The sequence below is a fragment of the Lissotriton vulgaris genome, chromosome 12 (genome assembly GCF_964263255.1).
Source record: "Lissotriton vulgaris chromosome 12, aLisVul1.2, whole genome shotgun sequence".
NCBI lineage: Eukaryota > Metazoa > Chordata > Amphibia > Caudata > Salamandridae > Lissotriton > Lissotriton vulgaris.
In genome coordinates, this window is record NC_141700.1 from 264,601,333 (window position 1) to 264,623,950 (window position 22,618).

The 22,618-nt window shown below is 45.8% G+C and overlaps 1 protein-coding gene across 6 annotated transcripts in view; it reads right to left on the reverse strand.

Annotated features, from left to right (window-relative positions):
• Positions 1 to 22,618, reverse strand: part of ADGRG1 (adhesion G protein-coupled receptor G1) — a 526,961-nt gene that overhangs the window by 358,062 nt on the left and 146,281 nt on the right. For all 6 annotated transcript variants that reach the window (XR_015302413.1, XM_086945013.1, XM_086945009.1 and 3 more), the window contains exon 2: positions 20,146 to 20,225. The gene's annotated coding sequence lies outside the window, so the exon portion shown is untranslated. The remainder of the gene's footprint in view (positions 1 to 20,145; positions 20,226 to 22,618) is intronic.

The following is a 22,618-nucleotide window of genomic DNA, read 5'->3' on the forward strand; positions in this document are numbered from 1 at the left end:
GACATGTTACTGATGGGGGATTACACATATGAAGATATCATGAAAATGTTAAAGGTACTGCTGCCCACGGGCATCTACGAGAAACTCAAGGAAAAAGAATGGGAGGTGGGAGAGAAAAAGATTGTATGGGCAGAAATAGAAGACGAAGAGAAAAAACGTGTCCCAGGGGTAGGCCTTGGGGAGAAAACTAAAGCATTACCAGGTTTGATAGTACAGGTTCTGCCAAGATTATTGACAACTAGAAAGGAAGATTGGGACGCCATCTCGTCCTGTAAACAGAAACACGATGAAGATACTAGTGACTTCTATTCAAGATTCGAGAAATGTTTCATTATTAATAGTGGCCTTAAACCAAGTAGTGAGTCATACCCGCATCTTTTTGTATCAAAATTAGTCGAGAATTCCCTGCCATTAGTTAAGAACCGCGTGTACAAAGTTGAAAGTACTTGGCAGGCAAATACGCCATCCCAGATGTTACAGATGTTACAATATCATCAGAACAGAATTAGAGAAGAACAAGATCAGGAACAGAAACGCATGAAAGACACGAAAATGAAGATGTTAGTGGCCCAATCGGTTCCAGCCGACGGCCAGAGAAAGGGTACGACCCAGACAGGTCACGCCACAGCTCCCGTTAAAGGGACATGCAACTATTGCAAGCAGCCGCGTCACTACGTACACGAATGCCCAGTTCTGAAACATAACATAGCGACAGGTAAAACTAAAGAAAGACCGCATCCGCCTAGACAAGATCATGTTATATCAAGAACATTGGTTCCAGTGGCGTAATCTAAATTAATAACTTTTAATTATTGTGCTCAATGGCAATGATTATTACAACTGAGGATTGAAAATGGCGGAAAGAAATGCACACACAATTATATTGTATACTTTCAACTTTATGGTCTCATTTTAAAGGAATTTTTTTCATACATAATGATTCATAGGAAAAACAAACAATACATAAGGGTGCAGTGTGTCCCAAGTGTGTAAAAAACAAAAACCAAACTCACAATACATAAAACATGAAAGCTCAAAAGGCACAATGGTTTCACACTGAATATATATTGGAAAAAGACCCAGAAAAAATACTATAGATGTAATGAGTGACTCTACACAATCATAGACACTCTCTTTTAAGGGCTCTTTTTCACGTGAAAAAGAGCCCTTAAAAGAGAGTGTCTATGATTGTGTAGAGTCACTCATTACATCTATAGTATTTTTTCTGGGTCTTTTTCCAATATATATTCAGTGTGAAACCATTGTGCCTTTTGAGCTTTCATGTTTTATGTATTGTGAGTTTGGTTTTTGTTTTTTACACACTTGGGACACACTGCACCCTTATGTATTGTTTGTTTTTCCTATGAATCATTATGTAGGAAAAAAATTCCTTTAAAATGAGACCATAAAGTTGAAAGTATACAATATAATTGTGTGTGCATTTCTTTCCGCCATTTTCAATCCTCAGTTGTAATAATCATTGCCATTGAGCACAATAATTAAAAGTTATTAATTTAGATTACGCCACTGGAACCAATGTTCTTGATATAACTAATCGCCCTGGTTCCTCGTGAGTAGGGTTTCCCTTGTCCTTTGTGATAGACAAGATCATGGTCATCAACAGACTTCACAGAACCTACAGCCCATGCAGAATACGCAGCCTATGCATGCTTCATCACATGCAGCGCAGACAGTAGCGGTATCACAGCCACAGCCCATAGCCGCAACTCAGCAAGTTTCACAACAGATGTACCAATATGCCCAGTCCGCTTACCCCGATTATCCGCGATATACATGAAACAGCCTAGAGAGGGAAGGTGGCTTGCCTCTTATTGAGATTCCTGTAGATCAAGAGGGTCCTTATGTACATAGTCAAGTATTGGGAAAAGACAGAAAGTTTTTAATTGACACAGGGGCAAGTCGCACCACAATCAGCCATGATGAAGTTCCAGGGGCACCCCTCTCAGGCTCACAGAATGTTTCCCTTGGTTTTTCAGGACAGCCTATTGTAAATGAGGTATCGAAACCAGTTCCCCTGGCTGTGGGTCCATTATCACGTGTTACAGACCTATTACTCACGAAATCATGTCCAGAAAATCTGTTAGGAATAAAAACATTGAAGGCTCTAGGAGCCGTGATCTGCTGTTCCCCGGAAGGAGTTAGACTTTTCTTGAGAGACTTTAAGGGTCATTATGTGTTACGTGAGTTTGATGTCAGATTGAAAAATGTACCAGATCACTTGTGGGCAAAAGGCCCAACTGATGTAGGTTGTATGCACATTACACCATACCGTGTTACACTCAAACAAGGTGTAGTTTTACCCAGAATCAGACAGTACAAGTTACCACCCGATGCTGTAGTGGCTTTACTGGAAATCATTGAAGAGCTCATTGCCCAAGGAGTGGTCGTAGAAACCGACTCCAATATCTGTAATTCACCCATCATTCCGATCCTTAAACGTACTGATCCCAATGCACCGCCAGTATATCGGCTGGTGATTGATTTAAGAGAACTGAATAAATGCATTATTCCACAGTACCCTGTGGTTCCCGACATCTCATCTCTATTGACTGCTATTGATTCAGAAGCAACGTTCTTTACTGTAATTGACCTCAAGAACGCCTTCTTCAGTGTACCTATTGATCCAGAGAGCCAATATCTCTTCGGATTCAGTTTAAATGGACGAAGTTTCAAATTTTCATGCGCACCTCAAGGATTCACAGAAAGCCCCAGCATCTATAGCCAAGCACTGAAAAGACAACTTGATTGTATCATAATGCCAGTTAACACCGCTTTACTGCAATACGTCGATGATCTGCTGATCACCGCACGAAGTGAGCCCGAATGTGAACAAGCATCACTGACAGTTTTACATTTTCTGGCCGACAAGGGACACAAGGTGTCTCCTTCGAAGCTACAATTCTGTGTTCAGCAAGTTGTGTACTTGGGTCACTTGCTGTCCAAAGTGGGGAGACAGCTCACTCCCGATCGCATTCAGTTAATTGTAAATATGCCACAACCCCAGACACAAAAGGAAGTGCGGGCCTTTATAGGCCTCACCTCGTACTGCAGACAATGGATTCCCCAGTATGCATTTCTAGCCAAACCACTCATTCAGTTAACAACACAGGAGGCAGCGACTTCGACTGTCCTTCCTTGGAATCAGGAACATACACAGGCTTTTGAAGAATTAAAGAAAGCTTTATGCCGAGCACCAGTTCTAGCGACACCATGTTACAGCAAACCTTTTACACTTTTTGTTACAGAACGTGAGGGTACAGCATTGTCTGTCCTCACTCAAGATCAAGCAGGTTCACATAAGCCTTGCGCTTATTTTTCAAGTACATTGGATTCAGTAGCTCAGGCACTCCCTGCGTGCTTGAAGTCAGTAGCAGCAACAGCACTAGCAATCAGACAGAGCGATTCAATTGTTTTAGGACATCCATTAACAGTTCAAGTTCCACATTCTGTAGAGGTTCTTTTAAACAGAACCCAGACTCAACACTTGACTATAGCACGACTGACAGGTTATGAATTGACACTATTCCAGCCACACATAGAAATCAGACGCTGTAGCATTCTGAACCCCGCAACATTGTTACCTACAATTATGACAGATCCAACCCCGCATGATTGCATAGAGATCATTAATGCAGTAACAAAACCTAGACGAGACCTAGCAGATGTTCCACTGACAAATCCAGACCTGACACTTTATGTGGACGGTTCATGCATGAGAACAAGTACAGGAGAATTAGTGGCCGCATATGCAGTGACCACTGAAACTGAAGTTAAAGAAACACATCGTATTGACACATTGTCTGCTCAAGCGGCGGAGCTCATCGCTCTGACCCGAGCTTGTATTCTAGCCAAGAACAGAAATGTTAACATATACACTGATTCCCGCTATGCGTTCGGAGTCGTACACGACTTCGGCATGTTATGGCAAGAAAGAGGTTTCTTGACCTCTCATGGTGCCAAGATCCAACACGGTCCCCTCATTCAAGCACTGTTAGAAGCAATACATCTGCCTTCAGGCATATCCGTTATGAAGTGTAAAGCACATACTAAAGTTACAGATTCTGTTTCCCAGGGTAATGACCTGGCAGACCAGACAGCAAAACATACAGCATTGACTCACACCCAGACTACTGATGTGACAAAGACAATAGTACCAACTCAGTGTATGTCAGTCAGGGATCCCACCCTAGATGTAATCGATATTCAGACACATGCTACTGCAGATGAAATCAAGAAATGGACTGAACTAGGAGGGATTCAGACAGATCAAGGATGGATGACGAAGGGAAAATCTACATGGTTTCTCCCTGACTCTATGGTTCAAGTCATAATCAATACAGCACATAGTCCAGCACATCTAGGAGAGAAAGCGATGTTAGACAGTTTACAAAATCTCTGGAGCAATAAACACTTACGAGCAGCAGCAAAACAGAAAGTGCGTACTTGCATGATCTGTTGTCAGTTCAATCCAGGTAAAAGCGTCCCTGTAGAGCAAGGTGGATTTCATCCTCCCGATCACCCTTTTGAAGTCCTCCAGATGGATTATATCCAGATGGACCGTTGTCGAGGATTCAAATATGTCCTTGTAGTTGTTTGTGCACTTTCTCGTTGGACCGAAGCATATCCAGTCCCAGACTACACTGCTCCGACCACTGCCAAGCAGCTGGTTCGAGAATTCTTCCCACGATACGGCCTGCCTCGTGTCGTGTACTCAGATAACGGACAGCCGTTCTCATCCGAACTCATGAAGCATGTCTCCCTTCTGCTAGGATATCAGTGGAGATTCCATTGTGTCCGACATCCCGAAGCCGCAGGCCTTGTAGAGAGGCATAACCAGACACTAAAGACCCGCCTTGCTAAAATATGCCAGGAAAAAGGGGTCGACTGGATAGTCGCCCTGCCAGTTGCACTGTTCTACATGAGAATGGTTGCCCACTCGAGATCAGGACTATCCCCGTACGAAGTGGTCTTTGGCAGACCACCGAATATGTGGGGGACGCCCATTCCTAAGAAAATTACTGATGTTGATTGTAACATGTTGACAGATTACCTTGCCTCCTTGATGTCTGCACTCCAATCATGTCGTTCACAGGTTGCCGCAGCCTTTCCTGACAACACTGATGTAAAGCTGCATGATGTCCGTCCTGGCGACCTGGTCTTAATTAGGAACTTCGACAGGAAAAGTCCGCTGGAGCCCCGCTGGAAAGCGCCGAAGACCGTCCTTCTTACTACGAGGACCGCAGTAAAGGTGGAGGGCAGAAAGGGGTGGATCCACACGAGTCATATTAAACAATGCAACGAACTGAAACCAGACCCTGACTCGTCCACCCCCACCAAAGACTGTATTAAACCTAGTAACTTTAAGGTTCCCGAACGAGAGAAAACTCCCCAAGAGGAGTATAAACAGAAACTTCGATCTAGCAAGTCAGACAGTTTAATTGTTTAAGTCCTCCCCTAGGTGAATCGGTTAAATAGTTTCTGACATGTATCCCCTAGATCGAGATAGAGAGAGAGAGAGACAATTCAAGAAACGTACCTATTGCAAATCACTGCGTAGTCACTGTATAGTGACATTATTAATTATGTTTTTTCTAAGTCTTCTGATTATTGTTGCAAGTATACTGCTTCCTATCTATTACCCTATTTTCAAGCGTGAACAATCTGCTTACAATGTTTCTGCTTAACATTCTTTTAGTACATTACCCCCTCACGAATTGTCTTACAGACTGGCGCTGCGCAACAACACATTCATTAGCATGTTACATCACTCCCATCAGACGAGCAATGCTACAAACTGTTGGATATGTGGCCGACTCCCTCCCCATCAGAAATACAAGGGAGTTCTGCCCCTCTTTCCGTATCCCTTCACTCACAATGGCTCCTGTGGTGCATGGAGTAGATTGATTAATTCTTTAGATTCTGATATTGCTGTTACCCGCGAAGGGAGCTGGGTTTGGGGAAAGCTGAATTCAGTTCTGTTCGACGTCTGTTACCCTGATAAAAGTGGACGATCCGTTAGAATAGGAACTGATCTAGAAAACGAAGTATATGGATTAGGTAATTACACAGTTAACCTCATGATCCTTACTATTGAGTCCGAAGCTGCACCCATTCTCCCCGCTATGACAGTATTACCAGTCACTGGTCATCTTTGTGTTAGAAAGAAAGGTTCAGTACACTTAGGTCATAGTAAATGTACTACTGTGGTCGAATTTACTGATGAGGGTAGGTCCTCATTTCGAGCTACACGTCATTCCTACTTTGTTTGTGGCCATACCGCATACATACGTTTACCTCCAGATTGGGATGGTACCTGTTACATTGCTTTCCTTCTGCCCCCTGTTTTTCAAGCCCCTCCTGATTATCATAGAAATACAAATCTAGTAAAAGATAGATTCCGAAGAGATCTCCCGATTGTCGACTATACTGAAACGGCATGGGAGCAATACACAGATTTTAATAAAGGATTCTTTTTCTTCACAGGCCCCGTCCAAAACAGTAAATTAATACGTAGACTAACTAGAACACTTGAAGCAGTAGTACATGAAACTGCCTCCGCCCTAGGTAACTTAACAGAGGAGCAGTCTGCTATGCGGATTGTTGTCCTTCAAAATCGTCTTGTTATTGACGTCATCTTGGCAGATAGAGGTGGAGCTTGTAAGGTCATCGGGTCAAGTTGCTGTGTTTTCATTCCAGAAAACGCGCCATCTGTATACAAAGCTATTACACGTCTTCATAAGATTGCAAGTTTAATACATCAGAATCCAGGCACCTGGACTTGGTCCGGATGGTTCTGGACAACGTTGACCGCTTGGGGATGGAAGATCCTATCCTTCCTAGGCATTGGCCTTGTCATAGTATTCAGTTGCTGCTTGTGCCTACAGTGTGGGCCGGCGATATGTGGACTGTGCGCCACATCGTGCATTGAACATTCCAGTTTTCTCTCAAACCGACAACGGAAGAGAGACGAGCAAATTATGTTACAAGAACAGACTGATCAATTCATGATGATCGAGATATCATGAAGGGTCCGTAGGGAACAAGGAGGGAATGAGGAAATATAAATTTTTGGTCAAGTTATGTTCCCTATCGTGTACCCCACCGTCTCCATGTACGAGTTTAAAGTGCATGTAACTTCCCTCCTGTGCCAGCTATGAAGACGCAAATACATTTGCGTCCAACGTTAACATGTCCTCTTTCAGACCCACCCTGAATGGGTTGAATAGTCCGTTCCTAAGTATGCCATGCCAACGTCTTTTTGTGGTGTACTTTGCACGTTTTTCAGCTCTGGCAAAGTAGGCCCTGAATTTCTGCCATCGAGCCTTTTTTCCTGCCTTCTGACTCTGAAAGCCCAGGCTGCCCAGGCTGCCCCCGTACCTGTGAACTCTGCCTTACTTCCAGCGCGGCCCACCGCGCTCAGCTCAGCCTGCTGCCTGCCAAGAATGAATTCAACCTTCGAGTTATCTGTTTCCCTCTCCGAAGATGCATTCCTGCCCACTAGTTTAAGTAAACATTCCCCAGCTGCAGAGCAAAAGGGCCAGGCCTTACTGTCTCTGTGCAAGTAATTCATAGCCTCTGTTACCACGCTACCATGGAAGGCCCATGCCCCCACGCTTCTCATGCAGACACTTAGGCGCTTATACACGCACTCACAGTCAGTATAGAATAGCTTCTGCCCCAGAGACCTTTCCGCCCAGATAGTTCAGTTCCTAAACATCAGATATCAGATATGATAGAAGCACAAGTTGATCTGACATGTCAGACTTCTGTCTCTTTCCGCTAGTTGAAATGTCAAGTCCCCTGCACCCCTTCAGTCTCACGTCAATCACACGTCATGCAGCTGCGCGCGCATCCAGGCTTCAGATTTCTGCTGACATTGCGAGATTCTGCTTATTGTTGCCACCCACTTATGACACCTACCTGTGACGTTTCTAGCACACACTTCTATGTTCACGCCTAGTTCACGCCTCATAATTACGTATCATGACCACGTGTGTGTTTTATTTTGTTTCTCTCAGCTGTTACGCCTTCTGCATTGACTTCTATTGTGTATATTAAGTATAAAAGTAATGTAATGTCAATAAAGTATGCTCTATCCCTTCTTACACCCCTGTGGTGGTAAGAACCAGATATCCAGGTCATGACCATTCCTTTTTAAGGAATAAAAACCCCTAAGAACTCTAACACCACGGACTCTGTTTTTTTCTTTCTGATTGAGTTATTATTGATTAAGTACTTACCTGCATAGAAATTAAGACGGTAAATTAAATATTTACGACACTCCGATGAGTCTCACTCCTCTAGGGTTAGGCGTAGCATCGGTAGGTCCAAAAAGAATTGAGTTAAATCCACACAGGGGCTCAATAGTTCTGCACCATACAACTGTCTGTAGTACAATTCAAACACACTCTCTATTCACTCGCTACGTTTCACCTTAGAACCATCATCTGTCAACAGATAAGGTATCTGGACTCCCACTTCCCTGGGGGTGCACAGAAAATGCAATGTCTAGTAGTAGCTTTATCGCCTCATTGATAGACCCTGCTGGGGGTGGCCATCCACGCCGCCCTCGCCTCTTGCGTAAGCTCCTGACGGAGCAAAGTCCGGGTAGGTAATGAGTCCAGCAGGAAGGAATCCTGTTGTAACAAAGTGTACTGGCTCTCTAAATTAAATATGCACTCATCAAGGTCCCTAACCTTCCGCAGATCCCTGTCTCTCTGACCCTCGGAGTAGCTAATGATTTGGCCACTCATCATTTCTTTCTAAGCCTCCCACAACCTAATGTGGGAAGAGACGGAACTCTTATTGTTGGTCTAGAATTGCTGCCACGTGTTTTGGCACAGATCCCTGAAAACCTCCTTCTGAAGACACCAGTGGTCTAGGTGCCATCGCGCCCCCCATACCATGAGGACCCAAGCTAGATCCACCACCACTGGCGAGTGATCAGGGAGTCCCCTGGCCAACAACCAAACCTCCATGACTCTGTGGCCCTCCTGGCCCTGCATGAAAAAGTAGTCCAATCTGGAGAATGAGTGATGAGCCCCAGAGTAGAAGGTGAAGCCCCTCTCCCCGAGATGGTGTGCCCATGACACGTCTATCAGGTTCCAATTACATGCAAAGGCCACAAGGGGAGTGGGTCAATGCCACATTCCTGTAGAAGTTGAAGAATGGTTAAGGCCTATGTCGCACACACCATTATAGTCCCCTCCAATTAACCATGGGGCATCCGGCAACTCCTGGAGAAGGTCCTCCAGTCTAATCGAAGAGTCTGAGGAGAGGGGTGTTGGGGCATATACACTGATCAGGGAGATGGGACGGCCGTGGAGAACACCCGTCACTGCAACATACGACCCAAGTTATCATGCCATACCCTTAATACCACCATAGTGGTATGCCCCCTAACCAGTATGGCCGTGCCCCTGGAGCTCTGGTGAAAATCAGAATGGGTGTAGCCCATGCAGGCCAGAAAAGGACACTTATTAACTAAGAGGTGGGTCTGCTGGAGCATCATGATATCCATGTTGGACTTCAGTGCCACCCAGAGCACGGCAACCCATTAGACCTTAATTCCATTAATGTCCCACAACAGGATGGACAATGTATTCCGCCTCCCCACCCCTGTCCCCGGAAGTGACCCTCTGAGAGTTACGATCAGCCGGCCCGTAACCCCTGAGTGTGATCATATTGTGTCTATGAATCATGTGTGCCTTGCCTACAACTGCGCTCAATATCTGCACCTGAAAAGGAAATACAATAAAAGACAACACCCCAACACCGTCCTCCTCTTGCAACACTCCCCCATACTTTGGAAACTGGAAGTACCTGTTGTGATGTGACTAGAGACCGAAGCCAACAGAGATATTGTGTGATGCATATTGTCCCAGCCGCTCAAATCCCCCTCCCCTAAAAGAACATAATCCTAACTCAACAAAATGTTGTGAGGGTCCCAGTCTAAGGTAGTATAGACCAAATCAGAGTACTACAGACATGTGCGTTACTTCAAAACGAAAAGAACTCCCCCCCCCCACCCACCCAGAGAACGTCATGGTGGATTGAGAGCTGCCTGCGAGGGTAGATCAGTACCGGACCCCATCAAGTGGTCCTCCCCCACTGCAGGTGAGGTTTCTCTAGTAACTGCATGCTCAGGACCCAACAACTAGGCCTAGGTTCCTCCTTTGAAAGTTTCCGCAAGGGGGTACGCCATTCTCATGTTGGGCCATCTCTCCGGCCCTTCCTCCCTCTCTCGGGGGAGGAATCTACTGCAGGGGTTTGTGGTGGTCTCGCTTCCACCCACTCCCATACCGCCTCAGGAGAGTCAAAGAAAAGGCTGTTCTCTTGATCAAGGATCTTCAGGGGGGGGCAGGAACAAGAGCATATATTTGAGTCCCTGTATTTCAATTTTTGCTTAGCTTCCGGAAAGGACCAGCGCTGTTGTTGTACCTTCAGGGTGTAGTCTGGGAAAATCATCACCAGAGAGGATGAAAAGTCAGCTGGCCGGCTCTGCGTGTCACCCTAATGACTGTATCCCTATCAGCGTAGTTGAGTGTGCGCACAATAAACAGTCTGGGACATGCGTCGGCCAGTGGTCTGGCAAACAGGGCTCAATGAGCCCTTTCTGCAATGAAGCAGCTCGAGACCTTGTCCTTGGGCATCCAGTTGGTTAACCAATCCCATATGAATTTCGTAGGGGCAGAGCCCTCAGCCCCCTCCTGTATGCCCAGCGGAGATTGTTCTGGCAGGACCTCCCCTCCGCGTTCTTAGCTTTTGCTTCCAGCTGACTCACCAGGCGTTGCAGGGTGGCCAAGCGGTCCCCCTGTAATTTGAGGGTGTCCTTAGCCTACGACACCCTGCCTTCCACCTCGGTCATCCTGTACATGGTAATGCGTAAGTCCTGGCGAATCAATGCCAGGTCCACCTTTAGTTACCCCATCCTGCCCTCCATAGTACCCTTGAGGTCCTGAATGGCACTGAGGATAGACAAGGTCTGGCGGTCTCCCCAACAGAAGATTCCCCCCTCCGCTCCCGTCCCCACCCATGGGGGCCTGCTGTTTGGTGTATTTATCGATCTTCTGCTGGGAGGCCGCAGGTGTCGGCTTATTTTTTGACATAATGGCGAAGCCAAAAGGAGGCATCACTGGGACCCCAAAGCTGCAAGGGCAGAACCCCTCTGACCAAGGGAGAGCAGCACACCGACCCCATGATAACCTTCTGGATTGTGCCTCAAAGGCAGGCTGCCAGAGCTCCCGCTAATATCCTCGGACCCTTGCACAGCAAAGCTATCTCCCAGGGAATTTGTGGTTGTCCGGAGGGAACAAGAAGAACCTCAAGCGATCAACCCGCCCCCTCACACTGCAGACTCTGAGACCATCAGGGTGAGGCCCAATCCTATGTCACCTCCTGCGCCCCCTAGAAGCCACTGCTGCGCAATGTCCAGAGAGGGGGACTGGAGGCACCAAGAGGGGTGACCCCAGAGCCAGCCTAAGCCAGTCATGTGCCCCCAGGAAGGATCTGAACCCCAGTCATCCACTAAGCGCAAGGCTAGAACATCGTTCAAGGGCGGAGAGTGCAGGTCCTGTTCTCCTGAGTCTTGTGCAGCAGTTCCAGGCTTGTTCGTTCGAGGCTGGTCCAACCTCCACAATATCAGTCTCCGTTGGGGCCTGCCCTGACTCCTTCAGGTCCTGTGGGGAAGGCTGGGGGCTGGGCCACGGATCACTGCTCAGATGGGTATGCCCCAGATCATCTGGGAAGGGGGGTCTGTCCAGGCACACGTCACCTTGAAGCCGTAGGGTGGTCCCACTCAACTGACCCCACTGCACCTCTGCACTGGGGGGCCCTTGGCACTCTCCTGCAGGGCAGGAGCAGGGTTGCTCTGAGTCCCGCCTCTGGGGGCTGGGTATCCACCAGTCTCTCCCCCGCTTGTCGGCTGCTCCAGTGGGGTACGACCCAGTCGAGCACTGGCACCCTCAGCAACACCGCAGGCCCAGCTGCTGCAGTGACCCGGGGTCAAAGCTGTGTCTCAGCAACGGCCCCTAGGGCTCAGCCCTCTCTTCGGATACCCCATAGGATTGGGCTGCAGGCCGACAGCACCGTGTTGCCAGTGGTGTCCCCATGCCTCTTCCGCAATGCCCTCCACACCTTTCTTACCGCGCTCAGGCTGCCACCAGTCTCTGTTCACTCTGCTGCATTGGTGGCCATGGGCCAGACGACTTTTCAGTACTCGAAACTTGCCGGACCTGCAGGTCAATAATGGTACAACAAATCAACACCGCATCACAGCTCAACCCAGTTCAGATGGCTCCAGGGAGCAGTGGTGAACGACGGATAATCTGCTGTTTCAGAGGAGCTCTTCACAGAGCAACCGCCATGTTTGCCGGCTAAACCACGTCCCCCTCTGCTTTTTTTTATTTTTTATGCTCATTGGGGTTCCTAGGGCTTGAAGATGAGGTTGTGCCGCAATCATCCCACCTTTAGTTGTCACTTGTCGTATCCCGGGCCTGAAGATATCAAGCGGAGTCAAGTTGGTTTCTACGCTTTTTAGGTCTCGCCTGAACCAATGCGCTTGCGCATTGCTCCGGTGAGATTATAGTAAGCGGAAAAGAAGTCTACCAAAACGGCAGTTTATCGCATACAGTTCATATGATCTATGCGCGTGCACACCATCGCCAGCCACATAGCACACCCCCATTCGTCTGTGCCTCGGCACAAGACTTCAAAGGCTGCCGCTCCCCCGACCCCGCATCAGACTTCAAAGGAATGCGCTCCCACTCTCCCGCCCCCCACCACAGCAATGCCAAGAGCTTGTTTCTCGTCGAAAGTGAAAGCCTACCGTGCTTGTTTACAGTAGCCTTGCTCCACAAATGCTGTTGCTGTGTTGCCATCGCTCTAGGGACACTCAGCTTGAAAACACCCGACTTGCTAGCTGCAATGCTACATCCGCTGTGATTTGCCTCTAGACACGTTGATCCCTCGCAGACTGTGCTGACTCTGCCCCTCCTGATTCTGAAACTGACCAAAGCAGTCACCACGCAGTCTCTTCTCTCTGTCTAATGATGTCTGCCCTGCCACCATTTACTTCAGACCCTCACCCTCACACACCCTCACCCTCGTCACCCTCACCCCGTCACCCTCACCCTCACTCACCCTCACACACCACATCACTCAGGAACACCACCACATCACCCGGGGACACCACCACATCACTCTGGGACACCACCACATCACTCGGGGACACCACCACATCACTCGGGGACACCACCACATCACTCGGAGACACCACCACATCACTCGGGAACACCACTACATCACTCAGGGACACCACTACATCACTCGGGGACACCACCACATCACTCGGGGGACACCACCACATCACTCAGGGGCACCACCAGATCACTCAGGGGCACCACCAGATCACTCAGGGGCACCACCAGATCACTCTGGGACACCACCACATCACTCGGGGACACCACCACATCACTCGGGGACACCACCACATCACTCGGGGACACCACCACATCACTCGGGGACACCACCACATCAATCAGAGACACCACCACATCAATCAGGGGCACCACCACATCACTCTGGGACACCACCACATCACTCTGGGACACCACCACATCACTCGGGGACACCACCACATCACTCGGGGACACCACCACATCACCCGGGGACACCACCACATCACTCGGGGACACCACCACATCAATCAGAGACACCACCACATCACTCTGGGACACCACCACATCACTCTGGGACACCACCACATCACTCTGGGACACCACCACATCACTCGGGGACACCACCACATCACTCGGGGACACCACCACATCACTCAGGGGCACCACCACATCACTCTGGGACACCACCACATCACTCGGGGACACCACCACATCACTCGGGGACACCACCACATCACTCGTGGACACCACCACATCACTCGGAGACATCAAAGCCAACACATATTAAATAAATGTGTTATTTACAATACCAATAGCTCACACTTTCCTAATGCAAGACCTATTGCATTGCAAATGCTTGTTTATTCTGCATCGAGCATGCTAACCAGTCTGGTATTGTGTGAGTGTGCGTGACTGTGTGCGTGATTCCTGCCTCCCACTGCCTGGAAGTCAAGTCCAGTCCATCATGAGACAATGAAGAATCCATTTTATTTCATGTTGCATTTTGTGTCAAATATGATCTTGCAGAACGTGTAAAGGTCTGCGAGCCTGTGTTTAAATAACAATGACTGCAAGGCTTTTAGAAATGAGGAAATGAAACGTGTGTAGGTGACAAATTGTTGCTTTACTTGACATTGTAATCGCATAAACCTCTAGCCATATAGGGTCAGTTTATTTGAGGCAATACATGACTGGAAGGAGAAATTTGATACAAACAATCAATCAATCTAGGTTTTGTAGAGCGCCATTACTCAGCCATGAGGGTCTCAAGTTGATGCGGGTGTGGGTCTGCTATTCAGTCGAAGAGCCAGGCCTTGAGGTCCTTCCTGAATTGAGGAAGAGATGGAGATTGCCTGAGATTCAAAGGAAGGGAGTTCCACGTCCTTACAGTGAGGTAGGAGAAGGATCTTCCTCCAGCAGTGGTCCTGCGGATCCGTGGGATTGTGACCAGGGCCTGATGGGTGGAGCGGAGATGTCTTGTGTGGGTGTGGAAGGAGAGGCGGTGGTTGAGGTATGCAGGTCCGATGTTGTGAAGTGCATTATAGGTATGTGTGAGGAGCTTATAGGTGATCTTTTTGTTGACCGAGAGCCTGTGGGGGTCTCTCAGGTGGTCGGTGATGTGTCTGTGGCGAGGGATGTTCAGGATGAATCTGGCAGAGGTGTTTTGGATGTTCTTTCTGGAGTTTTTTTCGTGGTGCCGGTACAGAGTGCATTGCCGTAGTCAAGTCTGTTGCTGAGTGCATAGGTGACTGTTTTGCTTGCCTCTGTGGGGATTCACTTGAAGATCTTTCGGAGCAGGCCGAGTGTGTGGAAGGAGGAGGACGAGAAAGGGTTGATCTGGCGGTTCATTGAAAGCGAGGAGTCCAGAATGATGGGTGTGGGGGACTGTCTTATGCCATGATTGGCTGTGTATCTTTAGCAAGATGTATTGAAACCTATAAAACACATCTAACTTGTTCTTTGGGAAATCAGAGGCTATTGCATCTGGACTCACTGCAGATGTGTATGAAGATTTCCCTCTGAATCTTACTGCATATCCGTCTTATTGATTTTAGGCTTCGACAGTATCTACAGCAGAAGGTCTGGCTAACCCAATATTGAAGTAGCCAAAACCCTTAGTAAGACATTGCTAGGCCCTCAGAGAATGCCAACCTTCAAGGGACACTTCCAGCACTATGTGCTACTCAGTCTAGGGGGGCCTCTCCCCTGGGAGTCACATCCGGCAGAATGCTCCCACAATGCAACACAGAGAAAGACACTCTCCCAGAGTCTTCTGGTCTAATCGGGATATAATCTGGCGCCCTCTCCAGGAGACATTGCAACACTGAACAGCTAGTGATTCATAGTATACTTTGTGCTTCTGTAATCGGTCCTCTGTGACTGATGGGCAGCACTGGCTGCCACTCTGAGGCACGTGTTGTTTCTGTACTTGCCACTCAAGCAGGTGCCTTTGTTGTTTCATCACCGTCAGCTAAGCTGTATGGTGATAAATCAGTATAATGAATGCACTCTCAGTGTAAGTGAATGTACCTAACCATTAATACAGACTGGGCATTGGTTATCTGATACAAACAGGGGTATACACATTTACTTCTCTCTTCCTTGCCCAGCCATGGATAGGTCAAGGCAGCCTGAATTATTTACCTTACAAGTTTATGGCTAACATAGGGTCCAATATAAACCCTTCAAATACATAAATAAATAAACTCTCATCCTTCTGCGGATCCTCCTGCAGACCCCTCTTTTCAAGCGGAATGGATACAAATAACAAGTGGGGTAGCCACTGTGAATAGTTTGGTTAGAGAAAGGTCTTGCATAGGGGTTAAAGAACTCTGAATACAAGCTCTGCACTCACGTATGATACATTTTTAAATAGCACGTCACATTCTGCGGTTTCCAAGTGGTGTACGCAACAGATTCTGCTACCGATTTGAATAGTACTCAATGTATCCACCTTGGAAGGATGGACTGCTGAGTCAGCTTTAGTGCGATTCATAACTTGCAGATCATTGCACGTTTCAGCACAAGGATCCAACCCACTGAGCCTTCATATCCTATTTTAGTTACACCGGCATGCATTACAAACCATCATTTATAAGAGTAGCCGATGCATTACAAACCATCATTTATAAGAGTAGCCGGTGTCTTTTGAGCCTGTACGGATTAATCAGCAATCTGTGTGTGTGCATACATGGAATAGGAGCACATTGTATATATGTGCAGATACCTCCACCTCTATGTGCATTAGTTTTATAGCACAAACCTGGCCAAAGAGCACGAGAGCGAGATACAACAAAATAACCAGTCTACATTAAACATTTTTTCTTTCTTTTTTTTAAGGCACAGGGAAAACCAGTAGTTTGCCCAGAATCACAGGATGATCAGTGAGCCCATGATTTCCCATGTTCCAAAGTCAGCAGCTCTTAGCCACTAGGCTTCGTGTCCTCCCATCTACGCGGGAAGGTGTAGCATAAAAGGTGATGGTGGATGCTCAGCTATGTGGGAGTGGGCCAACCAAAGGATCAAGAGAAGATGGGTTAATAGTTTGGGGAGTGTGATTATTCCCCTAAACTATAAAATTGGCATTCCTCTCCTTGGGTTGCCCATGGGGGCTACGCTTTAAGACCTGGTAGGATAGAAGAGATAGGCGAGCCAACAAATTAACAGGTAGAACCGAGCAAGAGCCGAGCCCTGAAAATGTTAGCCATGTAAATCAATCAGCAAACCACGTAAAATATGATAAAGTCTCTTCAAAATTCAAAGAGTGTATTTCTTGAACATGTGAATGCTTTGACATTTCAGGTGCAAGCTTTCAGTGGCTCGACTACCTGTATGTGATAGACATCAACAATGCATGTGTGTTACATGGCAGGTGCAAAGAAAAGTTATAATTATGTGCCTGGCGAGTATAGACATATCATTATGATGCATTGCTCGCAACCATGAGTTGTGCTTCATTTGTAAAAAAAAATAAAAAAAATGTAAGTGTAAAATTTTACTTAGGAACCAGCCACCAGTGCTACCGAATGCCAGGAACTCTGAAAACCAAAGCTGCCTCATCTTGATTCCATCTCTCTACACTTCCTGTCCCTTTTTACCTCTCCTTCAGATTTCGTTCATCCCTGTTTCCCCATTTTACTTGCTTCCTACCTTGCTCTTCCTCCTTCTTTCCCCTTTTCTGCCATGTTCTAGCTTACTTCGAACCAAAGTCTGCTGATAAACAATTTGCCCTGATCTGCAAAAAATAGTGCCAGAGCTTAATTTGAGCAGTGGTTTCCGGTGCTGGGCACTGGCACTTAATTATCAACACTGGCCCTTAGGACAGTCTGCCACATCATGGCGCTGTGTGTCTAATTTAGAAATGAGAACAACAACAGTTGTTCATTAATTTAATAAACATTAAAAACGACTACTACCTGCTGTCCAACCCATTTTTATAGCTTTGGATGCCAGGAATAGTCTGAATTGTTACACTTGTAGATGTGTGAAATTTAGTAGGTGTGTTGGTACGGCCATTGACACCGCTGACCGGGGCAATGTGTGGTGCAAGCTGTGGTCTCCTGACAAAGGCCCTGGAACTTATTTTTCTCTCTTTTTTTATTTAACAATTAAGGTCTGGCCAGAGCCCACTACTTACAACCACCGGCACAAATTAAGCACTGCGTGTGAGAGACCATGGTGGTGCTCCTGGCAGAAACTATCTTTTCAGGTTTGAGGAGCTCTCCCAAGTAACTCTTATCTGATAGCAAAACTAGTATAAAGAATGCTAACAGGTACTTTGATGGGGGCGGGGGTTACGAGGATTCTCAGCAGGACTGCCATGGTTTGATGGGGCTGGAACACTCCCCTGCAAGGCCGTCATACTTCTATTTAAAACCTTGCATTGCCCCTACTGTTCGTTGGTGATTTCCAGCGGATATTGAACACATCAAACGCAGACGCATCAGTGCCTCCTTGACAAACGGCCGTGCGCGGCACTGGGTCCCTGGGCAGCAGGGGGCACTGCCCCTGCATCACACAGGCCCTGCATACTACCGAGGCAGGAAGGGAAGGTCAATGGATTAGAAGGGAGACCCAGGAGTGCTCCTCGTTTCTGATGTATTTTTTCACTATTTTGTGCTAGTTGCAGCATTTGTGTAGCTTGTTAGTTAAAGGTTAAATCTCTTACACACAGTGTGGGTGTAAATACTTCAGGTCAAGTTCTACTAAGTGTGTTGTGCATTTTATCTTCATATAAATATATAGATATTCGTTAGGTCTGAGTAACAAATGTATATATTACCTATGGTTATAGTATTCTATGTTTAACTTGTATATAGGCCACTGCATAAATAAGTACATTTTTCTCATAACTATTTGTCTATAATTGCTTAGTTATTAAATTATTAACAGAGAAAAAATGTTCTTAGAGAACAGCGACACTTGGAAGTCTGAGTTTTTAAATACAACTCAAATCTACATATATTACCTTCCTTATACAGATATACCTTCCATGCACTTATGACTTATGTATCTTTATTTTAATTACTTTACTTCTAATTCAGCATCTCCAATGCACTTCCCTATATCTCACCCTATACCTCTCTGAATATATCCTCTACCTCCACTCCCAGACTCATCCCAAACCTCATTCTACTACTTTCTCCAATGCACTACCCTATTTCTCACCCTGTACCTCTCTCAGGAAATCTTCTACATAAACTCTCTGACTTATCAACCCCCCATTCTACCTCTATATCCTTTCCAATCCAGCTAACAGACTCACATGTCCACCACTCAAATTAATTTCATATTTCCCTAGACGAATTCACCACTAATTCTTTTTGGATTCCAGAGTAGCGTGCTACTCGCTGAAAAGTGCTTCAACACCTCATGAGGGGTAGTAAGCGCTATATAAATGCAATTACAATTACCGAATACTATTCTGTTGCAGTCAGTGATTAGGTAGCTCAGCAAGTTAAGCCAGCACAGTTACCACGTGTGGGTAAATAATCAGGTCAGGCTTTCAAACACCAAGATCAACTTAACCTTTAATATTTCCGAGGCCGAAAAAGGCAATGCGAAATTTGACTGCAAAATAATTGCACATAACAATGTTCTATGCAAAAAAATGCTTTGGTGGAAGGCTATCTAAATAAAAGAAAGTAGTAGTAGTACTAGGAAGAAGAGGCCTTTTAGAAACCTACAACAGCATTCTCATAGCCATACAGTTTCGCTTTCCCTGCAATATGTATGGGCCTACAAGTTCCAGCATGCACAGAGGTGTCGCTTAAAAATTAGGTTGCCTGACCTGGCCTTCATTACGCCTTTTCCGGTGTGTGGATCTGACTGAAATGCAATACAAGAGGACTGACTATGAACTCAGCGAGAGAGACATGAGAGCAGACAGCACAATGAAGACTGAGCAGGCCATTTTTATACCCATGCAAAATCAGTGACTTCACTTTTCATTCGGACATGAATGCATTAAACAGAACGCAATAGTGTACCTTTTTAACAGTTTCCAGATTAAATATGTTTATTTCTCATTTCAACAAATAATTCACAGAAAAAATAAAACCTTAGACTACAAAGGGGTTCATTACACAAAATTGATTCCAGATTGTTGAAAACTCTTGTTACAGTAACAGAAACACCTTTCCAACAAAGATTTTTGCAACTTTTTCTCCAGCAGATATAAGTATTTATTAGTGTGAATCCAAGGACCATCTTTGTGGTATTTTGATAGTATTACATGGTGAGGTCTAACCACCACATAATACTCCACCTTCCTACCCTAACAATGTTGAAATGCATTGAGGAGACAAGTTTGGAATTAATTCTAATATTTCATGCTGATTGCTAAAGAAGAGTTAATTTTGTTTGATTAATAGCACAATTAAATATAAAAGAAAACAAATTGCATAGAGGATAATCCATTATTTTAAAACATGAAGTAGGATGTTACCTTTAGAAAGGTGTTCCGCCACTCCATCCGAAAGGGTCTGAAGTTGATCATGAGTTTATTGATAGAACTGGGTTGGGATCCTGCAATGAGGGCAGATAAGGTGTATTATTAAAGGAGACCTTTAAAAGAAACCAAAGAATCAAGTGCAAGGAGCAACATTTTATGCAGGCGGTATTCATTCACAAAGTAGAATCCGTCCCCCACCACAAAAAAAGTTAAGAATCAGGAAGTGTGAATCAACCTCTCACTCCTTTTAGCTAGGCTGAAGCACAGCGACGATCTCAAGGATAAGAGCACTCGTCTGGTCATCACGTACCAAATCACCATAAACCAAGGCTAAAATATGAACCCACTTGCTTTTAACCATTCAAAATGATGGTATGTAAAAACGCACAGGCAACTGTCTCTCACTCCTCTGCTCTCTGCTGCATGGTCAACTGCAGCTACCAGTAATCCGACATGAGAACATCTCTGGCCATCTCGTACCAAACCAAACCTCTTCCGTTAAGGCCGCACAGAAATCCCCCTTTCTTTCAACCAAACACTTTGATGGTATGTTTAAGCATAGGTGACTGTCTCACTCCTCATCTCTCCACTTCGCACTCAAGTGCCGCTACCCGTCGCTCTCCAGAAGCATACCCCTGCTCATCACGCAGAAAACCCAACGTTTCCCATTAAGGCCACAATATAAACCCACACTCTTCCAGCCAAGCAGAACCTACAGAGCAACAGGTTATCTGAATACCAAAATATGCTCTGGGGCCTTCCCAGGGGGTTTAAGGTGCTGATTTGATTTGTACAAATGTAAAAACAGTACAGCACGTAATATGTTTTGAATTAATAGTAGGGTATGATATGTGGGTAGGGATGGGGTCAGCTTGAAGGTTAAGGTAGGATAAGTTTTAGGGTAGAGTGTTCGGCTTAGAGATGCCACTACACTAACAGTTAGTACCCTTGTCCTTCCAAATAGTGGCACCCGCAATTTTGAAGCAGTGCCTTCATTGTATAAAACAAAATGTGTGTCAGTGAGAAGTTCGTAGATGTGATGCTTGTTTTTAGAAAATGATTAAGCATTTGTTAGGAGGCAGTCTAAAGATTGTGTTTTGGTGGTGGTGTGACTTTACTTTCTGGAAGACTGTGTATTATTCTTTGAACTAGTAGCAGCTGTATTATTATAGTGTTGGTATTAACTGTATCAGGATAGCAATAGTGTTGTTTGTCTAGAATGATCATGATACTCATCCAGCAGGCTTAGAAGGTGTTTTGTTGGGTCTGTGTGTGCAGGTGGTGGAGATCATGGCTGAGAGTGAGCTTGTGGGCTGTGTTGTCTTTGTAGAGTAGCCTTGTTGTGTAATGGACAACGAGATGTGAATTTGTTAAGAGTGGTATTTTGTATATTTCGCTTGAGTCTATTTAGGGTGGAAGGTGTATGGCCATGGGGTGGTGGTGGAGCATGTGGGTCATGTTTTAAGTCTCCACTTTGTGCTATGGATGAGACGCTGGTGAATGAATATTGTGTTGGGGCGTTTGTGGTAGGTGTTGGTGAAGACAGAACATTTGGGAGTGAGTAAAGTTAGTTTAGGATCTACATTATTTGTGTAGTCATGAGGGTGAAAGTGTGTGTGTGTTTCTATTTTGTGATGGAATGTAGTATGAAATTGCATGTGGGTCCTGGTGTGAGAATTATGTTTTGTTTTTGTAGAGTAGTGAGATGAAATATTGATGTAGTGATTTTTGTGAAGAATCTGGATGTTAAGTACTGTTGGTGAGTCGAAGTTGAATGGTAAAGGGGATGGTGACATGCAATGGAGGAAAGTGCTTGTGGTGTGTGAAAAGAGACGAACAGGGGTTATGAGTGTTTGTATTAGATTTGGTAGCAGGAAGAAGTAATATGTGTGGTGGAGTGTAGTGTAAAGGTTGTTTGGCTGGGTGTGTTTGGTAAAAAGAGGAGGATGTGCGTGGATATATGAGAGAGGGTTGAGTATATGTTTGGTGGCGATGGAAAGGGGCCTTTTAGGAGTGAGGAAAGGGTAGAGCCGATTTTTTGTACGAACAGGGAGTGTCTGTTTGAAGGGATTAAGGTTATGTATAATGTTGGTTTGTTTTCTGCTGGTGATGTGTAGTTTAATAATGGTATAGGACAGAGTGGTGGTTTGTGCAAGAGTGAAGGGGTGTACATGTGTTTTTTGTTGTTTTATAGTGGTTGTTGAGACACTGAAATGTTGTTAGAGTCTGTTTGGTGTAAATGAGAAGTGTGCATTTGCTGAGATTGTGTTTGTATGTTTGAAGATGTGGATGCCTTAAGATATATGTTGGTAAATGGCAATAGGGCAGTATCTCTGGCCAAAGTGCCAACCCAGCCCAAACAGACAACTGTCCTTGTCCTCTCCACTTTCATCCTCAAACACTGGCTGAGATGCCCTGAGCCCCAAGATTAAATAACCCTAGGTCAGGTGATGTAGGTTTCATTTTA